Here is a 12,365-nt window from a genome sequence, read left to right on the forward strand (position 1 = left end):
TTTTTTAAAAACTTGACTTACCTGGCAAGTATAAAAGATATGACAGCTGAGGGTAACACTAGCTTTTATCATAAGCTTGTTTGCAAAATCTTATGGAGGATGATGGAAAATTATGAGCAGTATTGCCTCATAAAATGCAGAGAAACAGTTGAGGGTAAAAACAAGTTTAAAGAAAGCTTGATAAGAAATCCAACTAAGCAAAGACCTCCCAAGGGCATTTAAAGATAAAAATGGAAATTAGAAAACAAATGGAAGAATGAAAAAGATCTGCAAAGATTTTTGCAATAGCCACTTTGACAATCAAAGAAAATACGGCCACCTTGCTTGGACTCACAGACATCATAGATCTGGATGTGGTTGTAGGGATGTTAGAAATGCCACTAAAAAAGAGCAGAGATGGTAAAAGCTGCTAGATTAGACCATAAATAAATAGAATGGAGCTATGCTGGAAGTAACACAATTGTCAGAGTTTTGAGGGATAGAATCACGAGATAGCCAAGGAAAGGAAGATAGCAAAGGTGTGGAAGCCAAGAGGAGAGAACAGGATGAACTGCTTATGAGAAATTGCAGGCTCCTGCAAAAAACCTCAAACTACCCCCTGAAATGAAGGCCCATCTTTTCAATACTAACATCTAGCAGAGTCATTGTTGGATAATGAGTCATGGAACACTATAGTCTCTAAAGAATTAAAATTGAGTGTTGCCCAGCAGACAATGGAAAGGTTCATGGTGGGTGTTAGCAGGCAGCAACATATAATAAATAAAAAATTATGATGAACCATAATAAAGAATATTATCAAATAAATGCATGATTGAAAAAGATGTCTCCAATCAGGTCACTTTTTCAAGTCCATCTTTTTCAATCATGCATTTCTTTGATAATATTCTTTATTATGGTTCATCATAATTTTTTGAAAAGATTTGATCAAGTCTCACAGCCATAGAAGTGACTGTCCTAAGACACAGGTCTGATCATGTCACCCCTCTACTCAATAAACTCTAGTGGCTTCCTATTGCCTTCAGGAATAAAAACAATGTGTTTTGTTTGGCATTCTTAGCCCCTTCCTTACTTTCCAGTCTTCCTATGCCTTACTTCCAAACACATACTCTTCGATCCCGTGACATTGTCCTCCTAGCTGTTCCATAAACAAGACACTCTATCTCTTGGCTCTGGGCATTTTTTCTGGCTATCTCCCATGCCCGGAATGCTCTTCCTACTCTGCTCTCACTACTGACCTCCCTGGCTTCCTTTAATGTCTCAACTAAAATTCCACCTTCTACAAGAAGCCTTCCCTAACCCGTCTTAATTCCAGTATTTTCTCTCTTTTAATTATTTCCTATTTCCTATCCTGTGTATAACTTGCTTTGTATATATTTTTATGTGCATGTTTTCTCCTCCATTAGACTGTAAGCTCCTTGAGGGCAGGGGTAGTCTTTTGCCTTTTTTTTTTTTTTGGTAACCCTAGTGCTTAGCACAGTCCTGACACATCATAGGTGCTTAATAAATGTTTCTTATTGAGATACGGATGGGTTATAAGCTTTATCATTGGAAGGAACATCTGCACTGATGAGGTATTTGGACAATAGTAGAAGTGTTGTGAAAAGAATCTCAGATAGTTGACAGAATAATAACCTGAGAATTTTCTTCTTATGTTTGATCCCTATAGATTCCAAGTTCTCTCTACTGGGGCCAATTAACTACCATTTGAAGTTTAGCTCTACCCAGGTTCTGGAACCAATATAAGTTCTAAACAACGGAAATTAAAGAACCAGTGGATCCACAACTCAAGATAAATAACTCTGTGTGTCTGTCTTTTTATTTCAAGTGTGCCTCTAGTAAACAACACATTGTTGGATTCTGGTTTCTAATCCATTTTGCTACCTGCTTCCATTTTTTGGGTGAGCTCTTCCCAATCACATTCACAGTTATGATTACTGTGTATTTCCCTCCATCCTATTTTTTTCTGTTTATCCTTCTCTCTCTCTTTTTACCCTGTCCCTCCTCAAAAGTCTGTTTTGGTTCTGACCACTGCCTCCCTTAATCTGTCCTCTCATTCATTACACCCCTCTCCCATATCTTTTAGCCCCTTTCCCCTCCTATTTCCCTATTGGGTAAGATAGATTCCTATACCCATCTGTGTATATATATTCTTTCTGTTTTGAACCAAGTCCAATGACAGTGGGGCTATAGCATTGCCTGCCACCTCCCCCCTCATTTTCCCCTCCACCATGAAAGCTCTTCTTTGCATGCCTCTTTTATGTGAGGAAATTTTCCCATCCTACTTCTCCCTTCCCCCTCCTGCCAGCATATCCCTCTTCCTCACTCTTTCATCTTTTTATTTTTTTAGATCATCCCAACATAATCAACTCATACTCATGCCCTCTATCTATGTAGGTTCTTTCTAACTGTCCTAATAGGAGTTACATGTATCACCTTCCCATATAGAAAAGTAAACAGTTTAGCCTTATTGAGTCCCTTGTGATTTTGTTTTCTTGTTTACCATTTTGTTTCTCTTGAGTCTTGTGTTTGAATGTCCAATTTTTCTATTCAGCTCTGGTCTTTTCATCAGGAATACATGAAAGTCCTCTGTTTCATTGAATGTCCATTCCTCTTCTCCCCCCCCCACCCCCCGAGGATTATATTTAGTTTTGCTGGGTAGATTATTCTTATCCCAGCGCCTTTGCTTTCTGGAATATCATATTCCAAGCCTTCTGATCCTTTAACATAGAAGCTGCTAAATCTTGTGTGATTCTTACTATGGTTCCACAATATTTGAATGGTTCCTTTCTGGCTGCTTGCATTATTTTTTCTTGACCTGGGAGCTCTGGAATTTGGCTACAATACTCCTGGGAGTTTTCATTTTGGGATTTCTTTCAGGACATTATTGGTGGATTCTTTCAATGTCTATTTTACTCTCTGGATCTAAAATAGTAAGGCAGTTTTCCTTGATAATTTCTTAAAAGATGATGTCTAGGCTTTTTTTTTTTAATCATGGCTTTCAGGTAATCCAATAATTCTTAAATTATCTCTCCTGGATCTATTTTTCAGATGAGCTGTTTTTCCCATGAGATAGCTCACATTTTCTTCTACATTTTCATTCTTTTTACTTTGTTTTATTGTTTCTTGATGTCTCACGGAGTCATTAACTTCCATTTGCCCAATTCTAATTTTTAAGGCATTATTTTCTTCAGTGAACTTTTGTACCTCTTTTTCCATTTGGCTAATTTTCCTTTTAAGGAGTTCTTTTCTTCAGAGAATTTTTGTGCCTCTTTTACCAGTAGGCCAATTCTGTTTTTTAAGCTTTTTATTTATTTCAGTATTTTGTTGTGCTTCTTTTACCAAACTGTTAATTCTTTTTTCTTAATTTTTTTTTTTTAGGCAATTGGGGTTAAGTGACTTGCCCAGGGTCACGCAGCTAGTAAGTGTCAAGTGTTTGGTCTAAGGCTGGATTTGAATTCAGGTACTCCTGACTTCAGGGCCTGTGCTCTATCTACTGCACCACCTAGCTGACCCTTTTTTCTTAATTTTCTCGCATCACTCTCATTTCTTTTTGCCAATTTCTCCTCTACCACTCTTAGTGCTTTGTTTAACTCTTCCAGGAATTCTTATTGGGCTCAGGTCCAATTAGCACTTTTCTTTGAGGCTTTGCTAGTAATTGGTTTCACATTGCTATTATTTTCTGCATTTATGTCTTGGTCTTCCCTGCCACTGCAGTTGTTTTTTATGGCCAAGTTCTGTTGTTGTGGTTGTTTGCTTGTTTTCCAGCCAATTTCTTGACTTTGAATTTTATGTTAAAGTTGGGCTCTGCTCACCTTGCGGTGGGGATGCACTTCCAAAGCTTCAGAATTTTTCATGCTGCTGTTTTCAGCAGGGTCTACAAGGTGCTTCCAAGGTGGTGTGATCCAGGAAGAGGTGTGGTCACTGCTCTCTTGGTCTGCCCTCTGGTCCTTGGCCAGCCTTGCTCCCCTCTTTTCACAAATGCTAGTACTCCTCTGTATCTTGGAACTGTGACCAGGGCCTCTGCTCCCTTGTGACCAACCAAAAGCACTCCTCTCTGCCCTCAGGCTGTGACCCAGAACTGTGTATGGCCAATAAAGTTGCTAATCAGCACCAGCTACACCCAGTGCTAGTATAAGGTCCCCGGTAATTTCTGATCAGCTGTTTGACCCTCTTACCCTTTCTGGGCTGAGAGTTCCTGAAGCTATTGCTGCTGCTGTTGCAGTTGCCTCCAAGGTCCACCACTAGTAATGCTGCTGTTGCTGCTGCCCTGCTTTGGGCTGGCCCTCACCCTGGTATCACACACATACTCTTGCTGACCTTCTAAGTAGTCTTAGGCTGGAGGCTGGGGAAATGTTTTATTCTGACCTTTTATTGGTTCTGCCACTCCAAAATTTGTTTTGAGAAATACTTTTAAAGTTGTTTGGAGGGGAATGTTGGGAGAATTTGGCTGGGTTGCTGCCTCTAACCCTCCATGTTGGCTCTACAACCCTAATATATGCTTTTTTGTCATAATAATGAAAGATATCTCTAAAAGATTTTAAAAGATAAATAATACACATAGAAAGCATTTAGTAAATGACACTCTGTGCAAGATCCAGTGCTAAGCACTGGGAATAAAAATTCTAGCAAAAAGAAATACAGTCCCTACCTTCATGGAGCTCCCTACTCTAATTGTGGAAGACAACACATAGAATGGAGGTGAAAAGTTTAGAGAGGACATTGGGGAAGGAGGGTGAAGGTACCCATGTGGGGACAGGTGGAAGTGAAGTCAGGAGAGAAATCAGCCAGGACTGGCTCAAGGACTGCTTAAAATGGAGGTCCAAGGCAGGAACTTTTCCATGAGAGGAGGAGGACAAACACAGGGGTGCAGGCATCTGCAAGGTGAAAAGGCACTGAGGAAAGAGGTGAAAAATTCCCAAGAGTCAGGAGAGAACCTGGGAGAAAAGTAAAGTGTGGCTAGTCTGGGCACTTCCTCCTCAATGGATAAATAAACGTTATATTACACCAAATGTTTTCATTGCATATAGTGACATCAAAGTCTAATTTTATTTTGTTGAAATGTTTTATTATATTATTTTCATAATATTAAATTTCCCTTGCATTTTAGTTATCAATATTACTTGTGATGAATCTTATTTTTACTGCTGCTGTATTCTACTTGTATTTCATTTCCTTTTTATATCAACATTCATTAATCATATTGCCCATAGTTTTCTTTCTCAGTTTTAGCAGATACAGCACCGGACTTGAAGTCAGGAAAACCTGGGTTCAAGTACAGCTTCAGACAGTAGCTGAGACCTAGGACAAGGCACTTAACCTTTTTGTCCCTTGGTTTCTTCATCTGTAAAATACGATAGTTGGAAAGTCCATCCTTGCTCCAAATCTATAATCCAATGACTATATTTGCCTCACAGGAGTAACTAAGTAGCATACCATCTTATACTATATAGGAGTTATTTGTTCTTTAAAAGGTTGGTAGAACTTGCTTCTGAATCCATCTGGATATTCCTGGTCTCCTTCTACAAAGCAACTCTCTAAATATGTTGACAGATTTCTCCTTTTTGAGATTGGTCTAAAGTTTAAGTTATTTACTTCTTGTTTTGTTAATTCTTTGTATTTTATACTCCTATAATTAGCAACATACTTTAGATTTAAAATTTCTATAACTGTTCAATCCCTGATAATTTTTTTGATCTATTTTTGCCTTCTTTGCTCTTTTCTTTCTCTTTTCTAAGTTTCATGGCTTGGTTTTTCTCATATTTTAAAAATTTGCTGATGAAGGACTATTTCTTAAACAACACCAAGATAGTGCATCCACAGACAGAGGGCAAACCCACCTTGGTTTTGCCTAGATCAGTGGTCCTCAACTTTTTTTTGGACATGCACACCGTAAGTAAAAATGTTTGAGTGGAGGTTGTTTGGAGGGGAATTTTAGGGGAGTTTGGCTGGGTTGCTGCCTCTAATCTACCATCTTGGCTCCACTCCAACCCCAACATATACTTTTTGTCCTATTAATGAAAGATACTTCTAATTTTATTTTTTAAATGTTTTAAAAGATAAATAAATGTATATGAAGAATAAATGTATATTTATTCTTTATAATACATATTATTAAGAATGTACATTCTTCAAATACATTCATATATTCTTCAGAATGTATATTCTTCATATATAGTTATATTCCCACATGTGTATTTATTTATAAGTCAAACACATGTATGGTATTACTAATTACTAATATTATATACAATAAAAGCATACACAAATATATATATAGAAAGATGAAATAAACTATTTTTGAAATAACTCATTTTATCTTATGTATTAATGGTATAAAAACCCTTTTTGCCTAGGTTAGGGGATTTATGAGGTATATCCAACTATATAGCAAAGTCTGTAGTGTTCTGGGGCTTGATTACAGAACAATGTCATCTACTAACAGGAACATCTGAAAGACCTTCCAAGCTATGGGGAATCCCTCTTTCACTGATCAGCCTCTGCAAGAGTAGCAAACACATTTGGCAAGCATGTGTCTGTCTATTTTATGCCTCACTTGGTATTGATAATCATAAAATTGTTGAACAAAGTTATCTCTGTTGCTACATCTACCAAGGAACTGTATGTATGTGATCTTAATGTACAGGGTGTGTTTCCCACACCATTAGCGCCTAATATCTCTCACAGAGGCATAAAGACATTTACTCCCTGGGTTGGCTTGCTTATGCCAACCTTCCCTCACACTAGCGGGTTCAGGTTTTCAGAGAAGGACCACCACCACCGGGTTACACACAAATTATCTTAGTGTCCTAGTGGGTGACATTATTGAGGAGAAAAACTCTTCCCCTACTGACTACTTCAGTTCCTAAGCTCTCTCCAGTGCTCTTCCTTTCATATAAATCCAGTCAATTACAATAATGATACACATCTTAAACATAACTATTTACTTATCAATAAAGCAGAATAAATAATAATGATGCCATAGGTATTCATATATCAAAGAAAACGCAGAAACAATACATCTATCATAATCCACACGCAAACCTGGATCACACTTGCCCACTAATTCAATCAATTGTGTGAGTGTGCACACAATTAGAGAACCCTGCCAAAGTAATACATGAGTAAAGAAAGTCCATGTGCTCAAGGTAATAACTCTGGAACCATAACTTTCAGCGTCCTCTTTCTATCGTGAGAAATAACAAATCCTTGATGAATGTACCTTCTGTGTTGAACAGAAACTTCTACTGCTGAGCTAAATTGAGCCACATAATGCTTGTCTAACACCTCACTAAACACAACATCTCACTGAAACTAGTTGATCCACTGAGTGACTTCTGTTTTTCTGTTTCTATTCTGTTCTTCTGCTCAGACAGATTGACTCCTCAGCAACAACTGTAGACTCCCCCACTTCCAGTTTCAAACTTACTGATACAAGTCTAAAATCTGTACTTTCACCTCTCTTATCTTTCTGGGTTCAGACTCTTGATCCTTTCTGTCAATACTTCACTTTAGTTTATGATTAGTAATCAAACTCTCATTTTCTGTCCATAAACCAATAAATTGCATTTGTCCTATAGAACAATTCTGGGGTCAATATGTCATCAGTACACTACATAGTCTGCCACGTTAAAAAGTGAGCAACTGCACGTTTCTGAGACCTTCGAGTCAAACTCAACCTTCTGCAACTGTTTCTCAGAGTAATTGTTTTTCTTAGAACTCTGAGATTTAACTCAGCAACAACATTAAAGGAATAGGACGTTACATCAACGTGAATGAGTGAGAGACACATTGTTGGTGGAGAGCCTTTACAGTTGAATTTAATTCAATAAGCACTTATTACATGTTTATTATGATTATTATTATTATTCTGCTAAATACTGGAGATACAAAGATAAAAAGCAAAACATTCCCTGCCCTTAAGGAACTTTTTCAGAAGATAAAACACATATATAGATAATTATAAAATAAGGGTATGAGGTAGTGAGTGAAAGTGGGGAATGGAGAGATCATACAAAGTGATCTAGGAAGATTTAAGGGGGAGTGAGCACACATACCATAGGGGGATTAGGGAAGGCTCCACAAAGGTTGAACCTTAAAAGAAGACAGAATTCTGAAAGGCTGAGTGATTTAAAAGGGAATATAATTTAGGAATGGAAGATAGTTTGTGTGAATTGTTATTTGTCAGATACACAGGGAGGGAAGGAGGGACATGTTGAAATTGTTGAATAAATTTGGCTGTAATGGAGTCCTCTTTCACTGTAATGGAGTCCTCTTTGACTATTCTGTCTACCTCACCCCCTCCATCTACTAGGTTGGTAGGTCTAATTGATTCTATCCAGTTTGGCTATAACAGAGTTCTCTTTGACTCTTCTGTCTACTCTCTCCATCCAATCAGCTGGTAGGTCTAATTGATTCTATCTACACTATAGCTTACATCTCTCCCTCTTGTCTCACTCTTATTACTAGAATTTTCATTAACTTTCACCTGGGCAATTTTGATATCCTTATAATTGGTTTCCTTGACTCTAATCTCTACCCTTTCCAAATACTGGACACTGTTAGCAAAATAATATTCCTAGTGAACAAGTTTGATTATGTTATTCCCTCCTTACAAAACTTTTAGTGAGTCTTTTTTTCTTACAGGATAAAATACAAATTCCTTAGCTTCAAGGCTCTCCATAATCTGCCTTCAATCAATTTTTTTCTTTTTCTCTAAAATTTTAGAAGTTGGTATCTTTTATTTTTCTGTCACCTTCATTTCCCCATATCCTTTTCTCCTTGGCCAATCAAGTCAATAAACATTCACAAAGTGCCTACTATGTCCCAGGCCCTGTGCTAAGCAACGCGTTTACAAAGAAAGGTAAAAAATAGTCCCTGCTCTCTAGGAGCTCACAGTCTAATGGTGGAAACAACTATACAAGATAAAATAAAAAACACATAAATCAAACTTGACATTATATGCAGTTATGTTCTATGTTCATACCCACTCTAAAAAACGAGAAGGTGCATTCTCATCTCTTCTTTGGGGTCAAGTTCAACCATTATAATTTCACAGCATTGATTTTCAATTGTTTTGGTGCTGTTCTTTTGATCAGTCAGTCAACAAACATTTATTAAGCATCTACCATGTGCCAATGCTGTGATAATTGCTGGGGATACAAAGAGAGGTAAAAAAACACCAACAAATAATCCCTGCTCTCTACGAGCTCATAATCTAGCAGGAAACAGCATAAAATTGAACAGGTACAAATAAGATATACACAAGACTAATTGGGGATAGTCTGGGGTGGGAGGAAAGACATTAAGGATAATGAGGATTGGGAAAAATTTATTGCAGGAGGTGAGACTTTACATAGCAGCTAAGTGGCACTACAGTGCACAGAGCCCTGGGTCTGGAGTCAGGAAGACCTGAATTCAAATTTGTCCTCAGACACTTATTAATTGTGTGACCCTGGACAAATCACAACTTTTGGGTGTCTCAGTTTCTTTAACTGTAAAATGGGGTAATGATAGCACCAAATTCACATATGGCATTTAGCACAGAGCTTGGCACATAGTAGGAGCTATATGGAATATATAGGAATATGGAATATATATATAATATATGAATATATATATTCCCCTTCCTAGCTGAGACTTAAAGGAAGTCAGTCAAGTTAGAAGGTCGAGACAAGGAGGGAAAGCATTCCAGGAATGGGGAATAGCCAGGAAAATCAGGTCACCAGTTTTCTAATGTGACTGTAAAATTAATGGGCTGCCAGGGGCAATCAAAGAAGTCTTCGTGGAAGAACTGGCATTTGAGATGGGCCCCAAAATATTCACTACTGTGATAGAGTAGATTCGGTGTAGAGTTCAGTGTTGAAACAGGATTCATTCCTTATAGATGATGAAATCCTTCAGAAGCTCTTATTTGTGGATGTCATGCTGATTACTTCAAGCCATGACCTATTTCAGAGCCTCCCAAGGGGAATTCCCCAAAGTTGGGGATAGGGATATGATGGAGGTCCACAACATATAGGCTTGAAAAAAATCGGGATCTGCATGTCTTCTCTAGTGAAACTAGAAGTTGTTTTCCTGGTTCAGCTTTTCTCACGTTGCATCGATTCGTATAAGACACCCCCCCTCCCCAATGCTTCTCTGCGTGCAGCATATTCAGTGTTTCTTACCGCACGGTCATGTTCTACTATATTCATGTATCGCAATTTATTTAGCCCTTTCCAGTTGTTTGTTACTACCAAAAGTGATGCCATAAATATTTTGACATATATGGGATCTTTATTTTTTTGTCATTGACCTCCTATGGGTATATACCTACTAGTAGAATCTCTGGTTCAGAGGGTATAGATACTTTAATCACTTTCTTCACATAATTTCAAATTGTTTTCCAGAATGCCCACACTAATCTTCTAACCTTATGTGACAATACTATCTCATCATTCACTGAAGTTCCAACCACAATGTATTTCCCAAACTTAGTCCTGCCTTTCCTTTACTCCTGTATTTGTTTACTTCCACTTGGTCTGAAATAAGCTCTTACATATTCCATTCTATTGAAAGCCTTCCTTTCCTTAAGAGTCTAGCTAAGGTGCTACCTGTTTTATGAAAACATCCCCAATTTTCCTAGCTAGAAGTGATTTTTAGCAAAGTCCAATGACCACACGACTGGATTTGGAGTCTAAGGGATAATGATGACAATGAAGAGGAGGAGGATGTATTTATAAAGCAATTTAAGGTTTGCAAAACACTTCACACCTGCTATCTCATTTGGTCCCCACAACCACCTTGTGAGGTAAGTGCTATTATATTATTCCCATTTTATAGATGAGGAAACTGAGGCTGAGAGGGGTCAAGTGACTTGCCTAGGGTTACACAGCTAAGCAACCTTATGGAGCAGAACTTGAATCCAAGTCTTCCAAGACTCCAAGTCCAGCATTCACCCACTGTGCGACTTAGCTGCCTCTCCTGTCTAAGTTCAAATCCTGATTCTACTTCTTATTGTCTGCAACTTTGCATAAAAGTGACTCAATCTCTCTGGGCTTTAGCTTCCTCTAAAATGACTTCTGACATCCATTCCAGCTCTAAGCCTATGATCTTGTTTCTCTCCCTTCAATCTCTGATATCACCCTAACCTTCCCTGCATACTCTCCCTATTTCTAACTCTTATTATAATTATTTCTGTATATATTTTATCCTTCTAATAGATTACAAGCCTTTTGAGAGTGTGCACCATATCGGTTTTCATCTTTGTACTCTCAGTCAAGCACAGGGCCTTGCAACTTGATGATGAATTTAAGTGGGCCTGAAACTGACTGCCAACAACAGGGACACAGACTTCTGTTGTCAAAGAGAGGGCTCCAGGACAGTAAGGATGGACTCAGGCTAAGGATTTCTACTATAGTGTTGGGGGCTTAGTGAGGATGGCTACTACAAGAGCTTCCCTGTGGGGGATCAAGTAAAGTGTCAGCTTCGTGGCAGGTGGCTGTAGACTAGGAAGCCAATTAGAAATGACCTTAATCTCATTAAACACTGACACTGGTAGATCAGAACTAAGTCAGACTTACATGTAAAGTTAGGCCAGGTTATACTCTGTGGCTCCTAGTTATAAAATTCTTTCTGTTTCGAGTTTGCACATTGAATTTCTCATACTGTAATAAAGAGAATTTTGTAGTCTAAATGACTAGACTGACATGAAATTTCTGATGATATACCTTGGACAGGAATAAAACATGATAAAGAAACTAGGAGGAGCTCCTAAGGTCAAGGTCAACTGACCATTGATCACTCACGTAGTTATAGCAGAAATGACTAGCATTCTGGGAGGATTCTTCAGAGGACTTCCTTTCTGATTTTGTCACAGAATCAACATTGGTAAGCAGGGTTTGGACATTTCATAATTTATTTTTTGGTTGTTGCTATCTCTTCTAGAGCAAGAAGACTTTGACAAGCTTTATGTAGCTCCAATTCCTTGACTTGGGCTTGGAAAGAGGCCAATACATTTAAAAATTGTGGAAGCCTCAGGGGGAAAAAATTAAGGAATTAACTTGAATGTGGAGTTGGAAGTATTAAGATAGTTTGGGACTGGTGAAAACCTGTAGCTTCAATGCTTAAGTTATTACTTCTATAATAAGACTAATAGGTAAGCCAATGGATCATATTGCCAGAAGTCAAGGAGTTATAGGATTTTGGACTTGGAAGGGACTTGACACCAACTTATTCATTATCATTTAACTCTTGAGAAAAGTGGAAACATAAGGAGAATGAGTGACTTGTTCAAGGTCAAGCATGCTACCAGCCTAACTTGAACCTGAATCTATGCCATCTTAGTCTCAGTTCGGTACTTTTCAGATACTTTGCTCTTATTTACT

Source organism: Vombatus ursinus, unplaced genomic scaffold, assembly GCF_900497805.2.
Source record: "Vombatus ursinus unplaced genomic scaffold, bare-nosed wombat genome assembly UNPS02014813.1, whole genome shotgun sequence".
Classification (NCBI taxonomy): domain Eukaryota; kingdom Metazoa; phylum Chordata; class Mammalia; order Diprotodontia; family Vombatidae; genus Vombatus; species Vombatus ursinus.